Source organism: Meriones unguiculatus, chromosome 17 (genome assembly GCF_030254825.1).
Source record: "Meriones unguiculatus strain TT.TT164.6M chromosome 17, Bangor_MerUng_6.1, whole genome shotgun sequence".
NCBI lineage: Eukaryota > Metazoa > Chordata > Mammalia > Rodentia > Muridae > Meriones > Meriones unguiculatus.
In genome coordinates, this window is record NC_083364.1 from 35,922,628 (window position 1) to 35,940,092 (window position 17,465).

Consider the following 17,465-nt stretch of genomic DNA (forward strand, 5'->3'; position numbering starts at 1 on the left):
TGAGTCTTTTCTATCAAATATCATAAAACTTGTGTTTAGGAAAAGGGATTCAAATCTTTTTTTATTCTTTTCCACTTTGTAAGTCTTTTATGCAAATATCCTGCACACACACACAAACACAATAGGTTAGTAAAATCTTTGCTTACACAAAAGCCCCTGCTGCAATCCAGGAATTCTATAACCTGGAGCAGTCGCCCTTAGCCCTTCCTCCTTCACTTGCCAATTCTTTCTTGACTGGCCAATTAAAAAAAAAAATTCTGCTTTGTCCAGATACTTCAGTTGGAGTGTTGGTCTTTTTCTTTGCAACCTTGAACTCTTTTTTTTGTTTGTTTGTTTTAATTTTTATTTTACTTGCATTGATGTTTTGCCTGCATGAAAACAGGTGAGGGTGTGGGTGTCAGATCTTGGAGTTACAGACAGTTGTGAGTTGCTATGTGGGTGCTGGGAATTGAACCCAGGACCTCCGGAAGAACAGTCATTGCTCCTCACTGCTGAGCCATCTCTCCAGCCCCATTGAACTTTTTTCTAATACTGAACTCAGCATTCTCCTAGGTGAACACTCAGCAACAGCAAATATGCAATTTGGAGATCTATTATGATTGAAGAGGGAGGCATTCATGCTATGACACATGTAGAGGTCAGAGTAGTTCTATGAAGTTGGTTCTCTTCATTTAGAAAAATATTACATATATGAATGCTCTATCTGTATGTACACCTACATGCCAGAAAAGAGCATCAGATCTCATTATACATGGTTATGAGCTACCATGTGGTTGCTGGGAAATGAACTCAGAACCTCTGGAAGAGCAGCCAAGTGCTTGGAACTGCTGAGCCATCTCTCCAGCCCCATCCTGCCTCCCCACTTTTGTGTGGGTTCTGGGAATCTAACACAAGTGTACTCCGGCCATCAGTCCTTCTCAACCAGAGCCTTTACCTGCTGGCTCCAGAAGCAGTACTTCTTCATTTGTTGTTCTGAGACAGGGTCTCAGCATTTAATTCTGGTTGACTATGCCCTCCCTCTGAAGACCAGACCGGCCTCAGACTCAAGAGACTGACTTCCTTCTGCTCCCAAGTTCTAGGGTTAAAGGTGTGCTGCACTATGTCCTGCTCCATGTATTGTTTTGTTTGTTTGTTTGTTTTTTCCAGACAGGGTTTCACTTTGTAGTCTCGGCTGTCCTGGACTTGCTTTGTAGACCAGGCTGGCCTTGAACTCACAGCAATCCACCTGACTCTGTCTCCCAGAGTGCTGGGTTCACAGGTGTGCGACCTGGCGCCCGGCTGCATTTTGTATTTTTTTAATAAAACGTTTATTTAAAGTTCGGTGGCCTGGCTGTAGAGATGCCTCAGCAGTTAAGAGCATTGCTTGCTCGTCTACAGGATGACAGCTGACACCTGTCAGCTCATATCTGTCTGTCTTCTGGTCGCTGTGGGCACAAGGCACATACAGACATACCTGCAGGCAAAACACTCAATAACATACACACACACACACACATACACACACACTCTGTGAGAACCAGAGTTAAATGCCAGAGGCTATTGTTTAAGGGAGATAACAAGGCACGTGTTTCCCTGACTAAACAATTGTACCTGATGTGCTCAAGCACATGTAGGTGCGAGGTACAGCAGAAGTATGCTTGCCCCTGCCTGGATGTAGGCAGGAGATACACAAGCAGAAAGTACCTCAGGATATATGCCTGCTCTGATTGGACCTGATGGGAAGTACTGTGGCCTTATGGGCGTGCTTTTCAGCCTTTGCACAATGTGACTCTTTCATGGCCCATTTTCTGGGAACCCAGGAATGGGCCGGGCCAGAGTCCATCATCCTGGCCAGTACTTAAAGTTTGCTTCAGTTTTGGTTCAAAATTGTGGTAGTGGTCTTATTCTCGCCTGGCAGGTTTAATAATACATATTCCTAATACAGCCTGCTCAGTCTCTCAGTGTTACTGTGTGTATGTCTTTAGGGCTGACCATTTGGTATTGGATAGCCAATTCATATGCTGTTCCCTTAGAAGACCATTTGTTCTCAGCCTTCCTCAGTTGGCTGTGGTTCTTTGTGAATGACTGAGGCCTCCTGGGCATACATAAATATTTAACAAAAATTTTGGTTGCCAAGCTGGGTGGTGAGTACATGCCTTTAATCCCAGCACCTGGGAGGCATGAGGAGCTCTGTGAGTTTAAAGCCAATCTAATCTACAGAGTGAGTTCCAGGACAGCCAGGGCTACACAGAGTAATCCTGTCTTGAAAAACAAAACAAAAAAATTGTGATGACTTGTGCATTAACTGTCCTTTGATATTGTGCCTTAATTTTATGGCTGTGGTTTGTGCTTTTCTATAGGACCTTACACATGGTTATTAAATGAAGCATTATTTTTATAGCTGAATAGATTTTTTTTAAGATTTATTATTTATACAGCCTTCTGTCCACATGTGTGCCTGTTAACCAGAAGAGGGCACCAGATCTCATTATAGATGGTTATGAGCCACTGTGTGGTTGCTGGGAATTGAACTCAATACCTTTGGAAGAACAGCCAGTGCTCTTAACCCCTGAGCCACCTCTCCAGCCCTAAATGAAGCATTTATTACTATAGAAGTTGAGTCTTTGAGATAACTCAGTGGGTAAAGGTGCTTGTTGCTAAGCCTGGTAACCTGAGGGTGGAACAGATGGCTCAGCAGTTAAGAGCACTGGCTGTTCTTCCAGAGGTCCTGAGTTCAATTCCCAGCAACCACATGGTGGCTCACAACCATCTATAATGAGATCTGGTGCCCTCTTCTGGTGTACGGGTGGACATGCAGTCAGAACATTGTATACATAATAAATAAATTTTTAAAAAGCAAACAAAACAAAACCTGATATCCTGAATCTGACCTCTGGGACCTATAAGATGGAAGGAGAGAATCATCTCCTGAAAGTTGTCCTCTGACCTCCACACCTATGCACATATACACAAAACACTCATACAATCAATCAATTAATTCTAAGTAAAGGGGACAAACCCAGGACCTTATGCTTGCTAACTACCACTGGGGTACTCTCCAGCATGAGTTAGTTTTCCTTTCAACATTCTGAACCATTTGAGGGATTTTTTTGCTGTTGCTGTTATTGTTGTTTTCCTGTTAGAGTTCTTTCTGTTGGGATGTTGGTCTTTTTCTCAATTTCTAGAGAATTCTTTATATACTAGGAAAATTGACTTTTTCTCTGTTGTGAGTTACACAAAAACTTCCCCACGAGAGTAAGACTCCCCTGGGGCTGGAGAGATGGCTCAGAGGTTAAGAACACTCCCTGTTCTTTCAAAGGTCCTGAGTTAGACTCCCAGCAACCACATGGTGGCTCATAACCATCTATAGTGAGATCTGGTGTGCAGGCAAGAATGTTGCATAAAAAATAAATCTTTTTTAAAAAAGTTAAAAAAAAAAAAGAGTAAGACTCCCCATGCTCCTGGGAAAACATCTTTTCCATCCATATCCATGGTGAAAAGTAACAGCAGAACAGTTTATAACCCCAGCTAATCAATCAACGACAGCTGGGTTCACTCACTACACCTCTGAAAGCTGAATGAAAATGAGGATGTGACTGCTCCAAGGTCCGGTTGAGGAGAAGGATTTTGTTGTAGATATGAGGGAAAGTACAGCCACAGGCATCTGGAAGAGTCCAGACTGGACCAAGCCATGATAGGAGGGAGAGAAAAGAAGAGAAGAGGGCAAAGAGAGAGCCAAGAGAACTCAAGCAAAGATGGCAAGGTTATACAGGAATGAGAAGCAGGGGGAAGGGAAGCGAAAGCTTTGGGCTGGAGAGATTTAGGGTAGGGGTCAGGGTGAGAAGTTCTGAGTGAGCCTAGAGGCCAAGCAAGCACTTTGGTATGCTAATAGCACAGTTAGCCATTTGTCTTGAGTTTCTTTGGCACCTGACAAAAACCAATCCCTAACAGGTTCTTGCTTTGAAAGTCAGCCCACCTTTGGTGGTCCATGCCAGGAACACCCCACTGAGGCTGACTGCAACCTACTCTTGCTTCACAGTCAAATAGCCAATACCTATGTTCTTATCAAACTGCCTGTCACCAGTTTGCTTAGTGCCAAATGACTATGTGTAACCATAACTATTATCTCTCTTTTGCATAAGTGGTAAATTCAAATTTGGGGTCTTACTATTCACATTTTTGGTCTCTCATTTTGACACCAGTTTTTCATTTCACCTTGCAGAGAGTATTTTAGTTTATTATTCTAGTTTTTAAAAAAAATCCATGCAATTGGGGCTGGAGAGATGGCTCAGTGGTTAAGAGCACTAGCTGCTCTTCCAAAGGACCTAGGTTCAATTCCCACCAACCACATGGCAGCTTACAACTGCCTTTAACTCCAGTTTCAGGGGATCTGACACCCTCACACCGACATACATGCAGGCAAAACATCAATGCACATTACATAAATAAATAACCCATGCAAATGATTCTTTGAATGTGATGCCAGCCTTTAATCCCAGCACCTAAAAGGCAAAGGCAGATCTGAGTTCTAGGTCAGCATGGACTACATAGAGAGTTCCAATCTAACAAGGGCTAAGTACTGAGACCCTTTCTCTTAAAAAACAAACAAACAAAAAACTTTGAATATCTTATTTATTTTCTATTTATGAGTGTTTTGATTGCTTGTTTGTATGCCTGGTGCCTGAAGAGGTCAGAGCAGGTAATCAGATCCCCTGGAATTGGAGCTATAGATGATTGTGAGCTGCCATATGGGTGCTTGGAATCAAACCTGGGTCCCCTGGAAGAGCAGACAGTGTTCTTCACTGCTGAACCATCTCTGCAGCCCCCCAGCCTTTGAGTTCTTGTTGTTTCAGTTTTGTCGGGAGCAGGGAGGAGTTGAGGATAATCTGGTAGCACACAGTTCTAGGGGCTTTCCTGCATAGTTGAAACTGGTACACCTTGACAAAGTGCTATAAAAAACGGTGGTCTAGGGTCCTGGTTATTTGTTTTTGATCACCTTGACACAAGCTAAAGTTATTTAAGGAAAGAGAACCATCACAAATGCCTCATATGATTGGCTTGTGGGACATTTATGTAGTGACTGATGTGGGAGGGCCCAGGTGGTCCTATACAGTATAAAAAAAGCAGGCTGAGCAAGCATTGAGGATCAAGCCAGTAAACAGTGTTCCTCTATGCCTTCTGCTCAGTTCCTGCCTCCAGGTTCCTGCTTGGACTTCCCTAGATAATAGACTACAAACTGTGGGACTAAATGAACCCTTTCCTCCCCAAGTTGCTTTCGGTGTTTTATCTTGGCAGTGGAAACCCTAACTAAGACATCTGCATATGTGGCAAGAACTTGGACTCTGAAGAATAAGGCTTTGCAGTTTTTACCAGCCCATGTGCTTGGGAGAGAAATTAGCACCTTTAGATTGGGGGGATGGTTACACACCCTATATCTGGACTTGGGAGGCTGAGCAAGGGGATCACAAGCTGAGACCAGCCTGGGTGGCAGGGTGATGATGCCCCATCTCAAAATAAACAGCCTACTGCCCAGCCTTAAGGTGTGGACCACTCCCTGGAAAGCTACTTGGGAGGCTGAGGCAGAAAGAACAGAGTCCGAGGTTAGCCTGGTCCACTTAGTGAGGACCTGTTTCAAAAGTAAAAGTGAAAGAGGGCTGAGAGCACTTGCCTAGTATGCGTGGAACACTGAATTTGAAATCCAGCTACACACAAATATAAAATATTTTGCGGGCCAGCAAGCTGGCTCAGCGGGTAAAGGCACTTGCCATGAAGCTTGACAATCTGAGTGTGATCTAATTCCCAGGAGCCCTTTGGTGGAAGAAGAGAACTGGCTTGTCTCTAACATACTAATGTATGCTGTGGCACACGTATGCCTGCTCCTACACATAATAAACAAATGAAAAAATTTAAATGTAGCCTTTAAATAGAGGCAGGAGTGTGGATCTCTGTGAGTTCTCGGCTACTCTAGTCCACATAGTAAGTTCCAGGATAGCCAAGGCTACATAGGGAGATCCTAACCCCCTTTAAAAAAGAATCTATAGGATAAAGCAGATATAACTCTTATTGCCACAGCAGTCTCCCTTAATCACAGGAAATATATCACAAGTCACCAGTACATGTTCACTACAGATGCCTAATATTCAACCCTATACATATTTCCTTATATATATTTTCCTATATACACATACTTATGTATGAAACTTAATAAATTATGCCCAGTAAGAATTAAGCAATAGGGCTGGTGAGATGGCTCAGAGGTTAAGAGCACTGGCTGCTCTTCCAGAGGTCCTGAGTTCAATTCCCAACAACCACATGGTTAGCAACCATCTATAATGAGATCTGGTGCTGCTCCTGGCAGGCAGAACACTGTATACATAATAAATAATTAAAAATAAAAGAATTGGGGGCTGGAGAGATGGCTCAGAGGTTAAGAGCACTGGCTGCTCTTCGAAAGGTCCTGAATTCAATTCCCAGCAACCACATGATGGCTCAAAGCCGTCTATAGTAAGGTTTGGTGCCCTCTTCTGGAGTGCAGGTGTTATATGCATGCAGAATGCTGTATACATAATAAATAAAATTTAAAAAAAAAGAAGCAATAAAGGCATAATTACAATAACACACTAAAATAAACAGTTGCTTCATTGACTTGTTTCGGAGACATTTTTTTATGTAGCTTGGGCTGTCCTGGAATATGCTGGTAGCTCAGACTGGTTTTAACTTGGAGATTCTCATGCATCAGACTCCCAAGTGCTGAGACTAGAAGCATGTGCCACCTCCTTGGCTCAAACTACCTTGTTACAGCAGGAATCACACTTCCGTGACAACGGACCATGGCTGGGTGATGAGATGAAGCAATGTAAACAACAGAGCATTAGACTGACCTCCCGACAATAGGTCAGGAGTACTGTCTACTACGACTGTTCCTGGATCACTGAGATGTGATGGTGGCAATGGCTGGGTGTCAGCCTACAGCTGAGTGCAGGAAACTACAGGTAAACAGAGGCTGCCATGGCTTCTAGCAATAACGAACCATTTCTAAATCAACAAGGAAGACTCCCAACTTTTTTTTTTTTCTTCCTGAGACATATTGACCAACTAGTCTCAAATACTTGAGCTTCTGAGCAATTAATTCTACTACCTCAGTCTCTCAAGTAGCTGGGACTACTGACATGTACCAGGGCCGAGAGCCTACAACTAAAGCTATAATATATACACTATGCCATGCCGGGAAGGCCACCAGAGTGCCCTAAGATCCTGTTTGGTTGGTACCAGCTGCAACTCTGTAGTAGACAATTAAGGTCCTGAAATGTGCCTGTTATAAGGAAGATGGCTGATGGTGTTAGGCTCAGGGAGAGCCCAATTACCAGAGACACAGATGAAGGAAACTTGGAGTCCAAATTGATGCAAACACAAGAGGTTTATTCAGGCCAACACACAATGGGGCTGCTCTGCAAGGCAGCAAGGAACAGCCCCAAGGAACAAAAGCCTTCGATTTTTAAAGGAAAAAGTGCGGAGAAGCTCAGGGGTTACAGGCTTGGCAAGACAGGATTGGGTGAAGGGGCTATAGGGTAGTTGACTTTTAAAATAATTGGTCAATTTTAGGTGCCCAGTCCAGTGAGTCCTGCCCCAGACATATGGTGGATATCTGATCTTTAAGGTATGCTAGGAATGTGCAGATTTGGCTGCTGTTGGGAAGGGGGAGTGATTAGTACATTCTGTGGTTTCTCTGGGAAGCAAAGTAATGGAGCTATCTGGGTGGGGGAGCTGTGACCATCTGGACCATCTGGACCAGTTGCCAGGCAACCCCATCTTGCAACTGCAGGCCTGGTCATTCTTCTGCAATGGAGTGAAGACCTTTGGAGCAGTTGCTGGGCAATGCTATCTTTAAATTACTGGCCTGGCCATTCCTCTACAACAGGGTGGATCTTACTTCAATTTACCTGTTTCTCCTTTTGTCTGTAGTCTTCTGCTTTCTGGAAAAGTACTGAGAGAACTTAGTTTAACATGGGGTATAAAATTCACAAGAAAACCTGTAAAGTTAACTTGTTCCTTTCATTCCACCCTTCTTCTCGTAACTGTTTCAGTCCTGAAGCAGCTGTGGGGTGAATGCTTTTCTTAGGGAGCCCTCCCTTGACTTAGTATCTCAGCCTGAAAGGTGGGACTTGGGGCTGATTTTTTGGAGTTGCTTCAATTCTGACAATTGGACCATCAACATCCTGGGCTAGGGAGGCTGAGTTGCTAGCCAAGGGTTGGGGATAAGACAGGAAGCAGTCACATTAGCCTTTAACCATTTGAGATCTCATTTCAGGCCTATACTTCAGCTTCAGCCTGTTATACTCTTTGATAATGTTGCCTCAGCATAAACACTTGCACTGTATTAATTCTTTCCCTAATAAACGAAAGCAGGCGATTTATGATGCAGGGTCCAAATGTTAAAAGAATAAAGAAAGTAGTGAAGGGTCCCATCAAGGTTGACACTAAAGTAGTACGCCAGGGTGAGCCATTAAACCAGGAGTCAAACCAACTCTGGTTGTTCTCCCATTCTCTCTTTTGGCGAGGTCCTCTTGAATCTTTGCCATAGCATCTTCGATTACCCCTGAGTGATCTACATACACACAACATTCTTCCTTTAGGGCTGCACAGAGTCCTCCTTCTTTTAGAAAGAGTAAATCCAGTCCTCTCCTGTTCTGTAGGACTACCTCTGACAGGGAGGCCAATGATTCCTTTAGTTTAGTTACTGACTGTTCTATTCTCTGAATATCTTCATCTATAGCCATCCTAAGGCCTTGATAATTTTTATCCTGGAGGACTAGGGAGGATGTACCTGTAGCTTTACCAGCAATGCCCAAGCCCAAGAGAACAGTAAGAGTCAGAGCTGTGGCTATTTCCCTTTTAGGCCTGGCTACTTTACCCTCATAGTCCCAGTGATCTAGAAGCTCCTCAAATGGATGGTAAATGATCTTGGGTACCAGCTGGACTGGTACACAGAGCTCACCTGTTTGTTGGAGGATCTGAGTGCACACAAGGGGTCAACCCTCAATTGCAAGCCCACCAACTAGTGTTGGGGGGAAGCAGGTATACATTTAATTTATCAGGGACCCGAAGGAAGGTGGAACAGAGAGTCCAGTGGCTGGGTGTTGCCTATCCAATGCAAGTTCCTGATCCTAAGACTGAGTGCAGAGTCAGCTGAGTGTCTGATGGTTGCCAGTGCCAGCCGTCCAGACTAGAAACACTGGTTAAGTGGGATGTGTTAAGAACAATTCCTTCATAGAAAGGGGGATTGACTCCATAGTGAAGCCAGCAGGACTCTGTGACCTTAGGGTTGGTAGCATTTAGAGCTTTATAAGCGCTCTCCATAATGGTCCATAAGGGGTCCTTTCGAGTAGCTGGGGTACTAATTGGAGTCTGTTGTATACCTTGAGTCACAAAAGCCCGAGTTGTCCATATGGGAGTGGGTTGAGGGGGAGGGGGAAGTGAAACAGTGTTAGGGTCAAGAGCACTAGGGATCCTTTCAGAAAGCTATTGAAGGCGCACTATTTCCCCATGTGTCCCTGTCTTTCAAAGGCGTAGTCGGAAATATTTTCCTTGCAACCAATGGGTATAGCTCTTGCCCTTGTCAGTAAAGGAAAGCTTAAGCTGTTTACAGGGTTTGGGGTTAGCCCAGTGGGATGGCTCATCATCCCAAGTTCCCCTATTGGCCTCCCATGCACAATTATATTTGGAGTCTCTAGTCAACTGGATAAGTCTGGTTGAAATAGGTTTCCAGTCAGTGGCAAATTCCTTGCACCCCCATTCTGCGAAATATAGGTCAGCCCTGGTCCCACAGTGTTCCCACTGCCATGGGGTGTCACGGGTGGGACACATATAAAAGTGTATTTTGTGTTCCTCAGCCATGCTTTTTGCGCGGGACCCTGATGGCATGGCGAGGGCCAGATCGAAGCTCAGCTCAGGAAACCATGTGTTCAGAGGAACTGTCTGGGATGCTTTGGCCAAGACATAGCCATAGTCATCCCACAGGACCCAGGTATTATTCACAGGGGCATGCGGGTTGTGGGGGTTATGGGCTATAGTACCTACAGTCAGGAGAGTAATGATTGCAGGGAACCAGCTCATGGTTGTCCCTTCCGCAGCTTCAGCTTCAAGGGGTTGTTAGTCTTTATGGCTCTCCAGGCGTTATAGTCTTCTGCGGTAGGGGGAGCTGGCTTGACATGGGATGCATGTACCCAGGCAGTTACTCCATCCACCTTTAGTGCAGCTGAGGTGGTTTGGAGCATGATGTACGGCCCTGCCCCTTCCAGTGAGGTTCCAGAGAATGGGCTCGAGGTCTTCGCACTTAAGCAGTGTCCCTGGGCTGGAAGCAGTGGGGAACTTCAGTGGTGCCTGGAGCATAGAGGGCAGATGGTTGAGACCAGATATCTCTCTGCACAGTCTGTAGGGCAACCACTCTGGCAGCAAATGCCCGGTCTGAATCCAAAGTCAAGTCCAAATCAGGTCCTGTGGCCACCAACGGGGCTGTTGACCCATACATGATTTTAAAAGGAGTTAGTTTAAGCCTATAGGGGGTGTTCCAGGCTCAGAACCGGGCTAAGGGAAGGAGCACCACCCAGTCTAAGCCAGTCTCTAAGGTCAATTTAGTCAGGGTTTCTTTTATAGTTCTGTTCATTCTTTTGACCTGTCCTTAACTTTGGGGATGGTAAGCACAATATATTTTCCAATTGGTCCCCAATACTTTGGCTATGTCCTGACTTACCTGGGCAGTAAAAGCAGGTCCGTTATCCGTTATCTGTCCCTATTACCTGTGGAATTCCAAACCTGGGGAAGATTTCTTCCATCATCTTTTTAGCTATCAATGCGGTCTCATGCTTGATAGGGAAGGCTTCTACCCATCTTGAAAAGGTGTCTATAAAGACTAGCAGATATTTATAACCATATTTACCAGGTTTTATTTCTGTGAAATCTACCTCCCAAAATACACCTGGATGATTTCCCCTAGGTCTCTTACCAGGCCCAGTCTGAGATCTGCAAGCATTTACCTGAGCACAAACCTGACATTTACTCATTACCTCGTCTACCAAATTCCTCAGTTCTGGAACAAATACCTGAGATCCTTTAATGGCCTTGACTAAGTTCTTTTTCCCTAGGTGAGTCCATTTGTGCATTTGCTGGATCAGGTCTATGGCAGCATCTTTGGGAAGTATGGTCTATCCTTTTTGTGTCTTCCAATGTCCTTGTTTGGTCTTGTGGTTGGTGGGGTACTGAGAGGTGAGGTTTTCTTCCTTGGTTGAGTATCACAGGTTGGGCCATCCTCTAGTCCAGTCATTTTCTACTTTGTCTGTGACCTCAGTTACCAGGATGGAGGTTGGGTGTTGCATAGCAACCATTCTTGCAGCTTGATCTGCCATATTGTTACCCTGGCTATTGGGGAGTTGCCTTTTTGGTGCCCTGGGCAGTGGATGATGCTTACTTTCTTTGGCAGGAAGAGTGCATCTAACAGTTCAGTTATGTCTTTCTTATTGTTGATCTTTCCCTCTGAGGTTAGGAGCCCTCTTTGTTGGTATATGGCCAACATATATGGTATATGTTGCACGTGAGCCCTGGCAAACGCGTATCAGCTATCAGTGTAGATATTGATTTTTTGTCCTTTGCTAGGTTGAGGGCTTGAGTTAAAGGGATTAATTCTGCTTTTTGAGCAGATGTACCGGGTGGCAAAGCTTCAGCCCATATTATCTGCTTTCAGTCCACTACCACTGCTTCTGCCCTCCTTTGCCCGTCCATTAAGAAGCTGCTCCCATCTGTGAACCATGTTACCTCTGTGTCGCGCAGGGGCTGGTCAGTTAAGTCCTTTCTCTACCTGTGGTCAGTCGCCAAAATCTGCTGGCAGTCATGAAGAGGAACGTCCATGACCGGATCAGGGAGTAAGGAAGCTAGATTTAGTCCCATAGATGGGCTAAAGGTGATGCAATCAGTATGCAGGAGCAGAGTTTGATAATGGGTTATTCGGGCATTAGTGAGCCAGCAGTCTGGGGGCTGTTTGATGATGCTCTCTAAGGCATGGGGAGCTGTAATAGTTAGATTCTGTCCCAGAGTCAGTTTGTCAGCATCTTTTACCAACAGGGCAGTGGCAGATACTATTTTTAAACATGCAGGCCATCGGCAGCCACTGGGTCCAGCTTCTTTGACAAATAGGGCCATTTCCATGGGCCCAACTTTTGAGTCAGTACTCCCTTAGCAATCGCCCTGCACTCATCCACAAACAGCTGAAAGGGTTTGCTGACATCTGGGAGTGCTAAGGCTGGCGCTGACAAAAGGGCCATTTTGATGTCGTCAAAGGCTCGCTGCTCTCGCTCACCCCAATGGAAAGGATGTGCTTCCCTCGTGATGGGGTAGAGCAGGGCCACGATTTCAGCAAAACCTGGGATCCAAAGTCTGCAAAATCCAGCCGTGCCCAGGAACTCTCTCATTTGCTTGGGGCTCTTGGGTGAGGGGAGGGCTAGGATGGTCTGTTTCCTAGCCTCAGACAGCCACCATTGGCCTCCTCTCAGTCGATAACCCCAGGTAGCTTACTTCCTCTTGACAGATTTGAGCCTTTTTAACAGAAGCCCAATAGCCCAGTTGTACTAGTTCCTGCAACAGTCGCTCAGTCTCTTGGGAACATAGCTGCTCAGTTTCTTGCGGCAATGAGGAGGTTATCTACATACTGCAAGAGAGTTACCTGGGGATTCTGGATTTGAAATTGTGCCTGGTCACGGTGTAGGGCTTCATCAAAGATGGTTGATGAGTTTTTGAATCCTTGGGGTAGTCGTGTCCAGGTCAGTTGCCCCGTTGTGCCCTCATCAGGGTCTTTCCACTCGAAGGCAAAAATGTCCTGGCTAGATGGTTCTAGGGGTAGGCAGAAGAAGGCCTCCTTTAAGTCTAGGACGGTGTACTAGACTTAAATCCTGGTTAGGGGCAGAGAACTGAACAGAGTGTAAGGATTAGGCACTGTTGGTCTAAGTCTGTTACTTGCCTGTTTACTTCCCTCAGACCTTGAACCGGTAGATAATCCTGTGTTCCAGGTTTTTTGGCTGGCAACAAGGGAGTATTCCAGGCTGACTGCCAAGGTCTGAGAATTCCTAATTGGAGGAGCCGTTTAATGTGAGGTCTGATGCCAGCATGGGACTCTGGTATTGCCTTATGCCACCGGGGTGGCTTGGGCTTTGAGTTCAACAACTATTGGAGGTTGATGAATGGCCTTTCCTATTCCTGCTGTCTCTACCCATGCTAAAGGAAAGGCTTGTAGCCATTTGTCCATTCCTGGTTGTATCTGACTCTTGGTTCATATAGGCGATATTCATCATCCAATTTTAGGGTAAGTGGATAGGCTTTCCTTCAAGGCCTTTAATTTGTGGCCCCTCAGGAGAAAATGATTTTGGGCCCTCATCTTGGATAATAAATCTCAACCTAGCAGCGGGTAGGGGAGTCTGGAATGACCATGAGAGTGGGATACCCATCCTAGTGGGATACCTAGATCCACAGATCTATGGGTAGTCCATGAGTATTGTTTAGTACCAGTAGCCCCTGGCACCCAGGACCTCTTATTTGATAAAGGGCCCTCTCCGTATGGAGTAGCACCAAGTGTTGGGCCCCAGTGTCTACCCAAAATTGAGTGGGTTGCCCCTCCGCTTTCAGAGTTACCGTGGGCTCAGGGAGGGGCTCCGAGCCCTGGCCTCCCTAGTCTTCATCTTCCTCCAGGGGCAAGGTTAATACCTTGGGGCAAACCCCTGGCCCTCCCATCTACAGATGTTCCCATGAGGCCCTGCCCTCACGGCTTTTTGTTGGGGCAGTCACAAGCCCAGTGGCCCATCTCCTTACAGTACGCACACTGGTTCTTTCAGCGGGGCTCTCTCTTTGGTTTCAGTTTCCCTTCGAGTTTCTTTTACGATTGTGGCCAGGCTCCGTTGGTTCGCACAGGTTTCTTTGACTACACTGGCCAGGATCTGTTGGAGGTTTTTATTTTGCCTTTTTTCTTTTTCCATGCCCCTTTTTTTCCTGTTCCCTTTCTTTTCTTTCCTCTTTTTCTTCCTCAGTCTCTCTCTGGTTAAACACCCACTTTGCTATTTGCACTAATTCCCTCAGCGTCCTATCCTGTAATCCATCTATCTTTTGTAACTTCTTACGAATATCCTTACTGGACTGTTCTATAAAGGCCATAGCTACATTGGCCGATAATCTTCCTTTTCAGTGTCATATGGAGTGAACTGTCTAAAAGCCTCCACGAGTCACTCCATGAACGCTGATGGGGACTCACTGGGGCCTTGCCTAATTTCCCTTACCTTGGCCAAATTGGTGGGCTTCCTCACAGCCCCTTTGAGACCTGCCAACGGAGCCTGGTGATAAACTTTGAGGTGCCCCCTACCTTCAGCAGTATTGAAGTCCCATTTGGGTCTTTTGAGAGGGAAGGCCTCCTTAATGGTGGTGGGATTCTGGGTTGGGGTCCCGTTGTCCCCTGGTACATTTTTCCAGGTCTCCAACAGGATCCGTTCCCGTTCCTCAGTGGTAAACAGCACCTGTAGCAACTGCTGACAATCTTCCCGGGTGAGCTGGTGAGTAAAAGGAACTGACTTCAAGAGATTAGTTAATCCTAGGGGGTTGACAGAAAATGGAGAGTGCTGAGCTTTTCAATTGCATAAATCAGCACTGGCGGAAGGCCAGTATGGCATTTCCCAATTTCCCTGATTATCTATGGGGACAGCCAATGGCTTGCAGGGGAAGTACCTGGGTTGTGTCTGGGGAAGCACCTCGTCAGCTTCGGGTAGCCATAGCAGGGCCCTCCCTAGATGCCTCAGGGAGTGGGAGGTATAAGGGAGTTGGAGTGGCTGAGGGCTTATCCTCCTCCTTTATGGCCAGGACCTGGGTAGGCTTAGGGGGAAGAAAAAGACTAATCCAAGAAGGTGGGTTGGTAATTAGATCTTGCCACACAATGATATAAGGAACCTGGTCAGGGTGACCATGAGGTCCTGGCATAAAGACTTTTTCATGTATAGCCCTGGTTATGACCAAGTCAAAGGTCCTGGTGGCTGGCCAGTCAACCGAACAGAGAGTATCAATTTTTCCTTACTTGACTGTAACAGACAAATTATGGCCCTAGCTTTTACTTCGTTCCAATGGCCTAGCACCAGATTTAAGGGAATCGACAGTTTGTCCCATGTTAAAATATACGTCCAAAAATATCGTCAGTCCAAGTCTAGCAATAAAGACAAACAATAAGACAAAATGATAGGAATATGGAAACCAGAACACAGGTTGTCTCATGTGTGATCTCAAGACTACAGGTCACCTCACCCGGCTTACTCTAGCCTCAAGGCATGCAGGTTTTTGGAGGAGAGGAAACTCTCTCCAACTCCTTTCTCTGGGACACCTGGAGCGTCCTCCAGATTGTCCCTCGGTCACGGTTCTCACAGTATATCTGCCCACCATATTTGACCACCCAGTTGGGGGGGCCCCCTCAAACCTCCCCAGAGGACTCGAACCCCTTCTACAGATGCCCAGGAGCCAGACCAGAATCAGGACTTCAGAAACAAAATAACAGACACACAGCACATACAACAGGCAAGAGACAAAGACAGACAACAGCTGTGATATCTATTAGGGGCTTGAGCTGGTGTTCCTCCAATAGCTGCAGTCCGGAGTTCTCCTCAGGTTCTGTTCCCAGCCAATGCACCATGATGTTAGGCCCAGGGAGAGCCCAATTACCAGAGACACAGATGAAGGAAACTCGGAGTCTGAATTGATGCAAACACAAGAGGTTTATTCAGTCCAACACACAATGGGGCTGCTCTGCAAGGCAGCAAGGAACAGCCCCGAGGAACAAAAGCCTTGGGTTTTTAAAGGAAAAAGCATGGGGAAGCTTGGGGGTTGCAGGCTTGGCAGCACATGATTGGGTGAAGAGGCTATAGGGTGGTTGACTTTTAAAATAATTGGTCAATTTTAGGTGCCCAGTCCAGTGAGTCCTGCCCCAGACATATAGTGGATATCTGATCTTTAAGGTACGCTGGGAATGTGCAGATTTGGCTGCTGTTGGGAAGGGGGAGTGATTAGTATATTCTGTGGTTTCTCCAGGAAACAAAGTAATGGGCTATCTGGGTGGGGGAGCTGTGACCATCTGGACCAGTTGCCAGGCGGCCCTATCTTGCAACTGCAGGCCTGGTCATTCTTCTGCAACGGAGTGAAGACCTTTGGAGCAGTTGCTGGGCAATGCTATCTTTAAATTACTGGCCTGGTCATTCCTCTACAACAGGGTGGATCTTACTTCAATTTACCTGTTTCTCCTTTTGTCTGTGTTCTTCTGCTTTCTGGAAAAGTACTGAGAGAACTTACTTTAACATGGGGTATAAAATTCATTAAAAAACCTGTAAAGTTAACTTGTCCCTTTCATCACTCTCCTCCCTGACTTCTGGATCCTCTCTGGAAATGCTTTAGGAAACCAGATCCAGCTAGGTCATGAGCCCTGTGGCAGGGGACAGGGAATAATTTCCAGAGAAGATGCTGACCAATAAATCTTCAGGACATTCGGAGGAATCGAGTGGTTATGTGGAGTCTGTTCTTGGACTACTTCTTCCTGAGTCTGTGTGCAGGTGCACACACATTTTAAGTCCTCAGGGGAGACGTTAACTGCATATTCAGAATCTCCCTCAGGGGTTCTGGTTCCTGAGGAAATCCACGTGTGCCAACAACTCTCTAATCAAGTGGCTGACAGCAAGCCTGTTCCCAACTGGAGCCTGTGTGTGCTGAGCTGTGGTTGGTTCTCTAGCCAAAGCTCAAGAAGCTTTTTCCTGTCGTGACCCTTCCTTCAGCTGAAATTCAGATACTAGATGAGACTCTGATGTCATCATTACCCCTACCTCTAAAAGCTGTGGTACTTAGTGCCTCCACCCCCACCCCACTTTTCTTAGAAACAGGCATCTCTGACATTAGTGCCTGGGGTCGCATCTGTCCCCAGAGTCCCACAAAGCCATTCTACCTCCCTCACAACCCATCTGCTTGTGCCTTCTAGGGGTGCCAACTGGCTTAAGAAAAGGGAACATTAAGGATCTGGAGAGATGGCTCAGAGGTTAAGAGCACTGGCTGTTCTTCCAGAGGTTGTGAGTTCAATTCCCAGCAACCACATGGTGGCTCAAACCATCTATAATGAGATCTGGTGCCCTCTTCTGGCATGCAGGTGTACATGCAGGCAGAACACTGTACACATAATAAATAAATAAATTTATCTTAAAAAAAAAAGGAACATTTAACTCTGTTTATTAAGGGCTTTGCAATAAACACCCCATTGCTATCTGTAAAAATAAATACTTAAAGAAAATCATTACATTTTATGGTGGTTTGAATGAGAATGTCACCCAAAAGCTCACATATTTGAATGATTTGGTCCCCAGTTGGTGTAACTGTTTGGGGAGTATTACAGGCTGTGACCTTGAAGGATGGTTATCACTGAGGGTGGGCTTTGAGGT

The 17,465-nt window shown here is 45.8% G+C and overlaps 1 long non-coding RNA gene across 1 annotated transcript; it reads left to right on the top strand.

Moving 5' to 3' along the window:
* The first annotated feature begins 13,215 nt into the window (after positions 1-13,215).
* LOC132648537 (uncharacterized) lies at positions 13,216-17,238 on the top strand. Its single transcript, XR_009586956.1, has 3 exons — positions 13,216-14,561; positions 15,950-16,004; positions 16,438-17,238. It is a non-coding gene; the product is annotated as an uncharacterized LOC132648537 (long non-coding RNA).
* Positions 17,239-17,465: the final 227 nt, after the last annotated feature.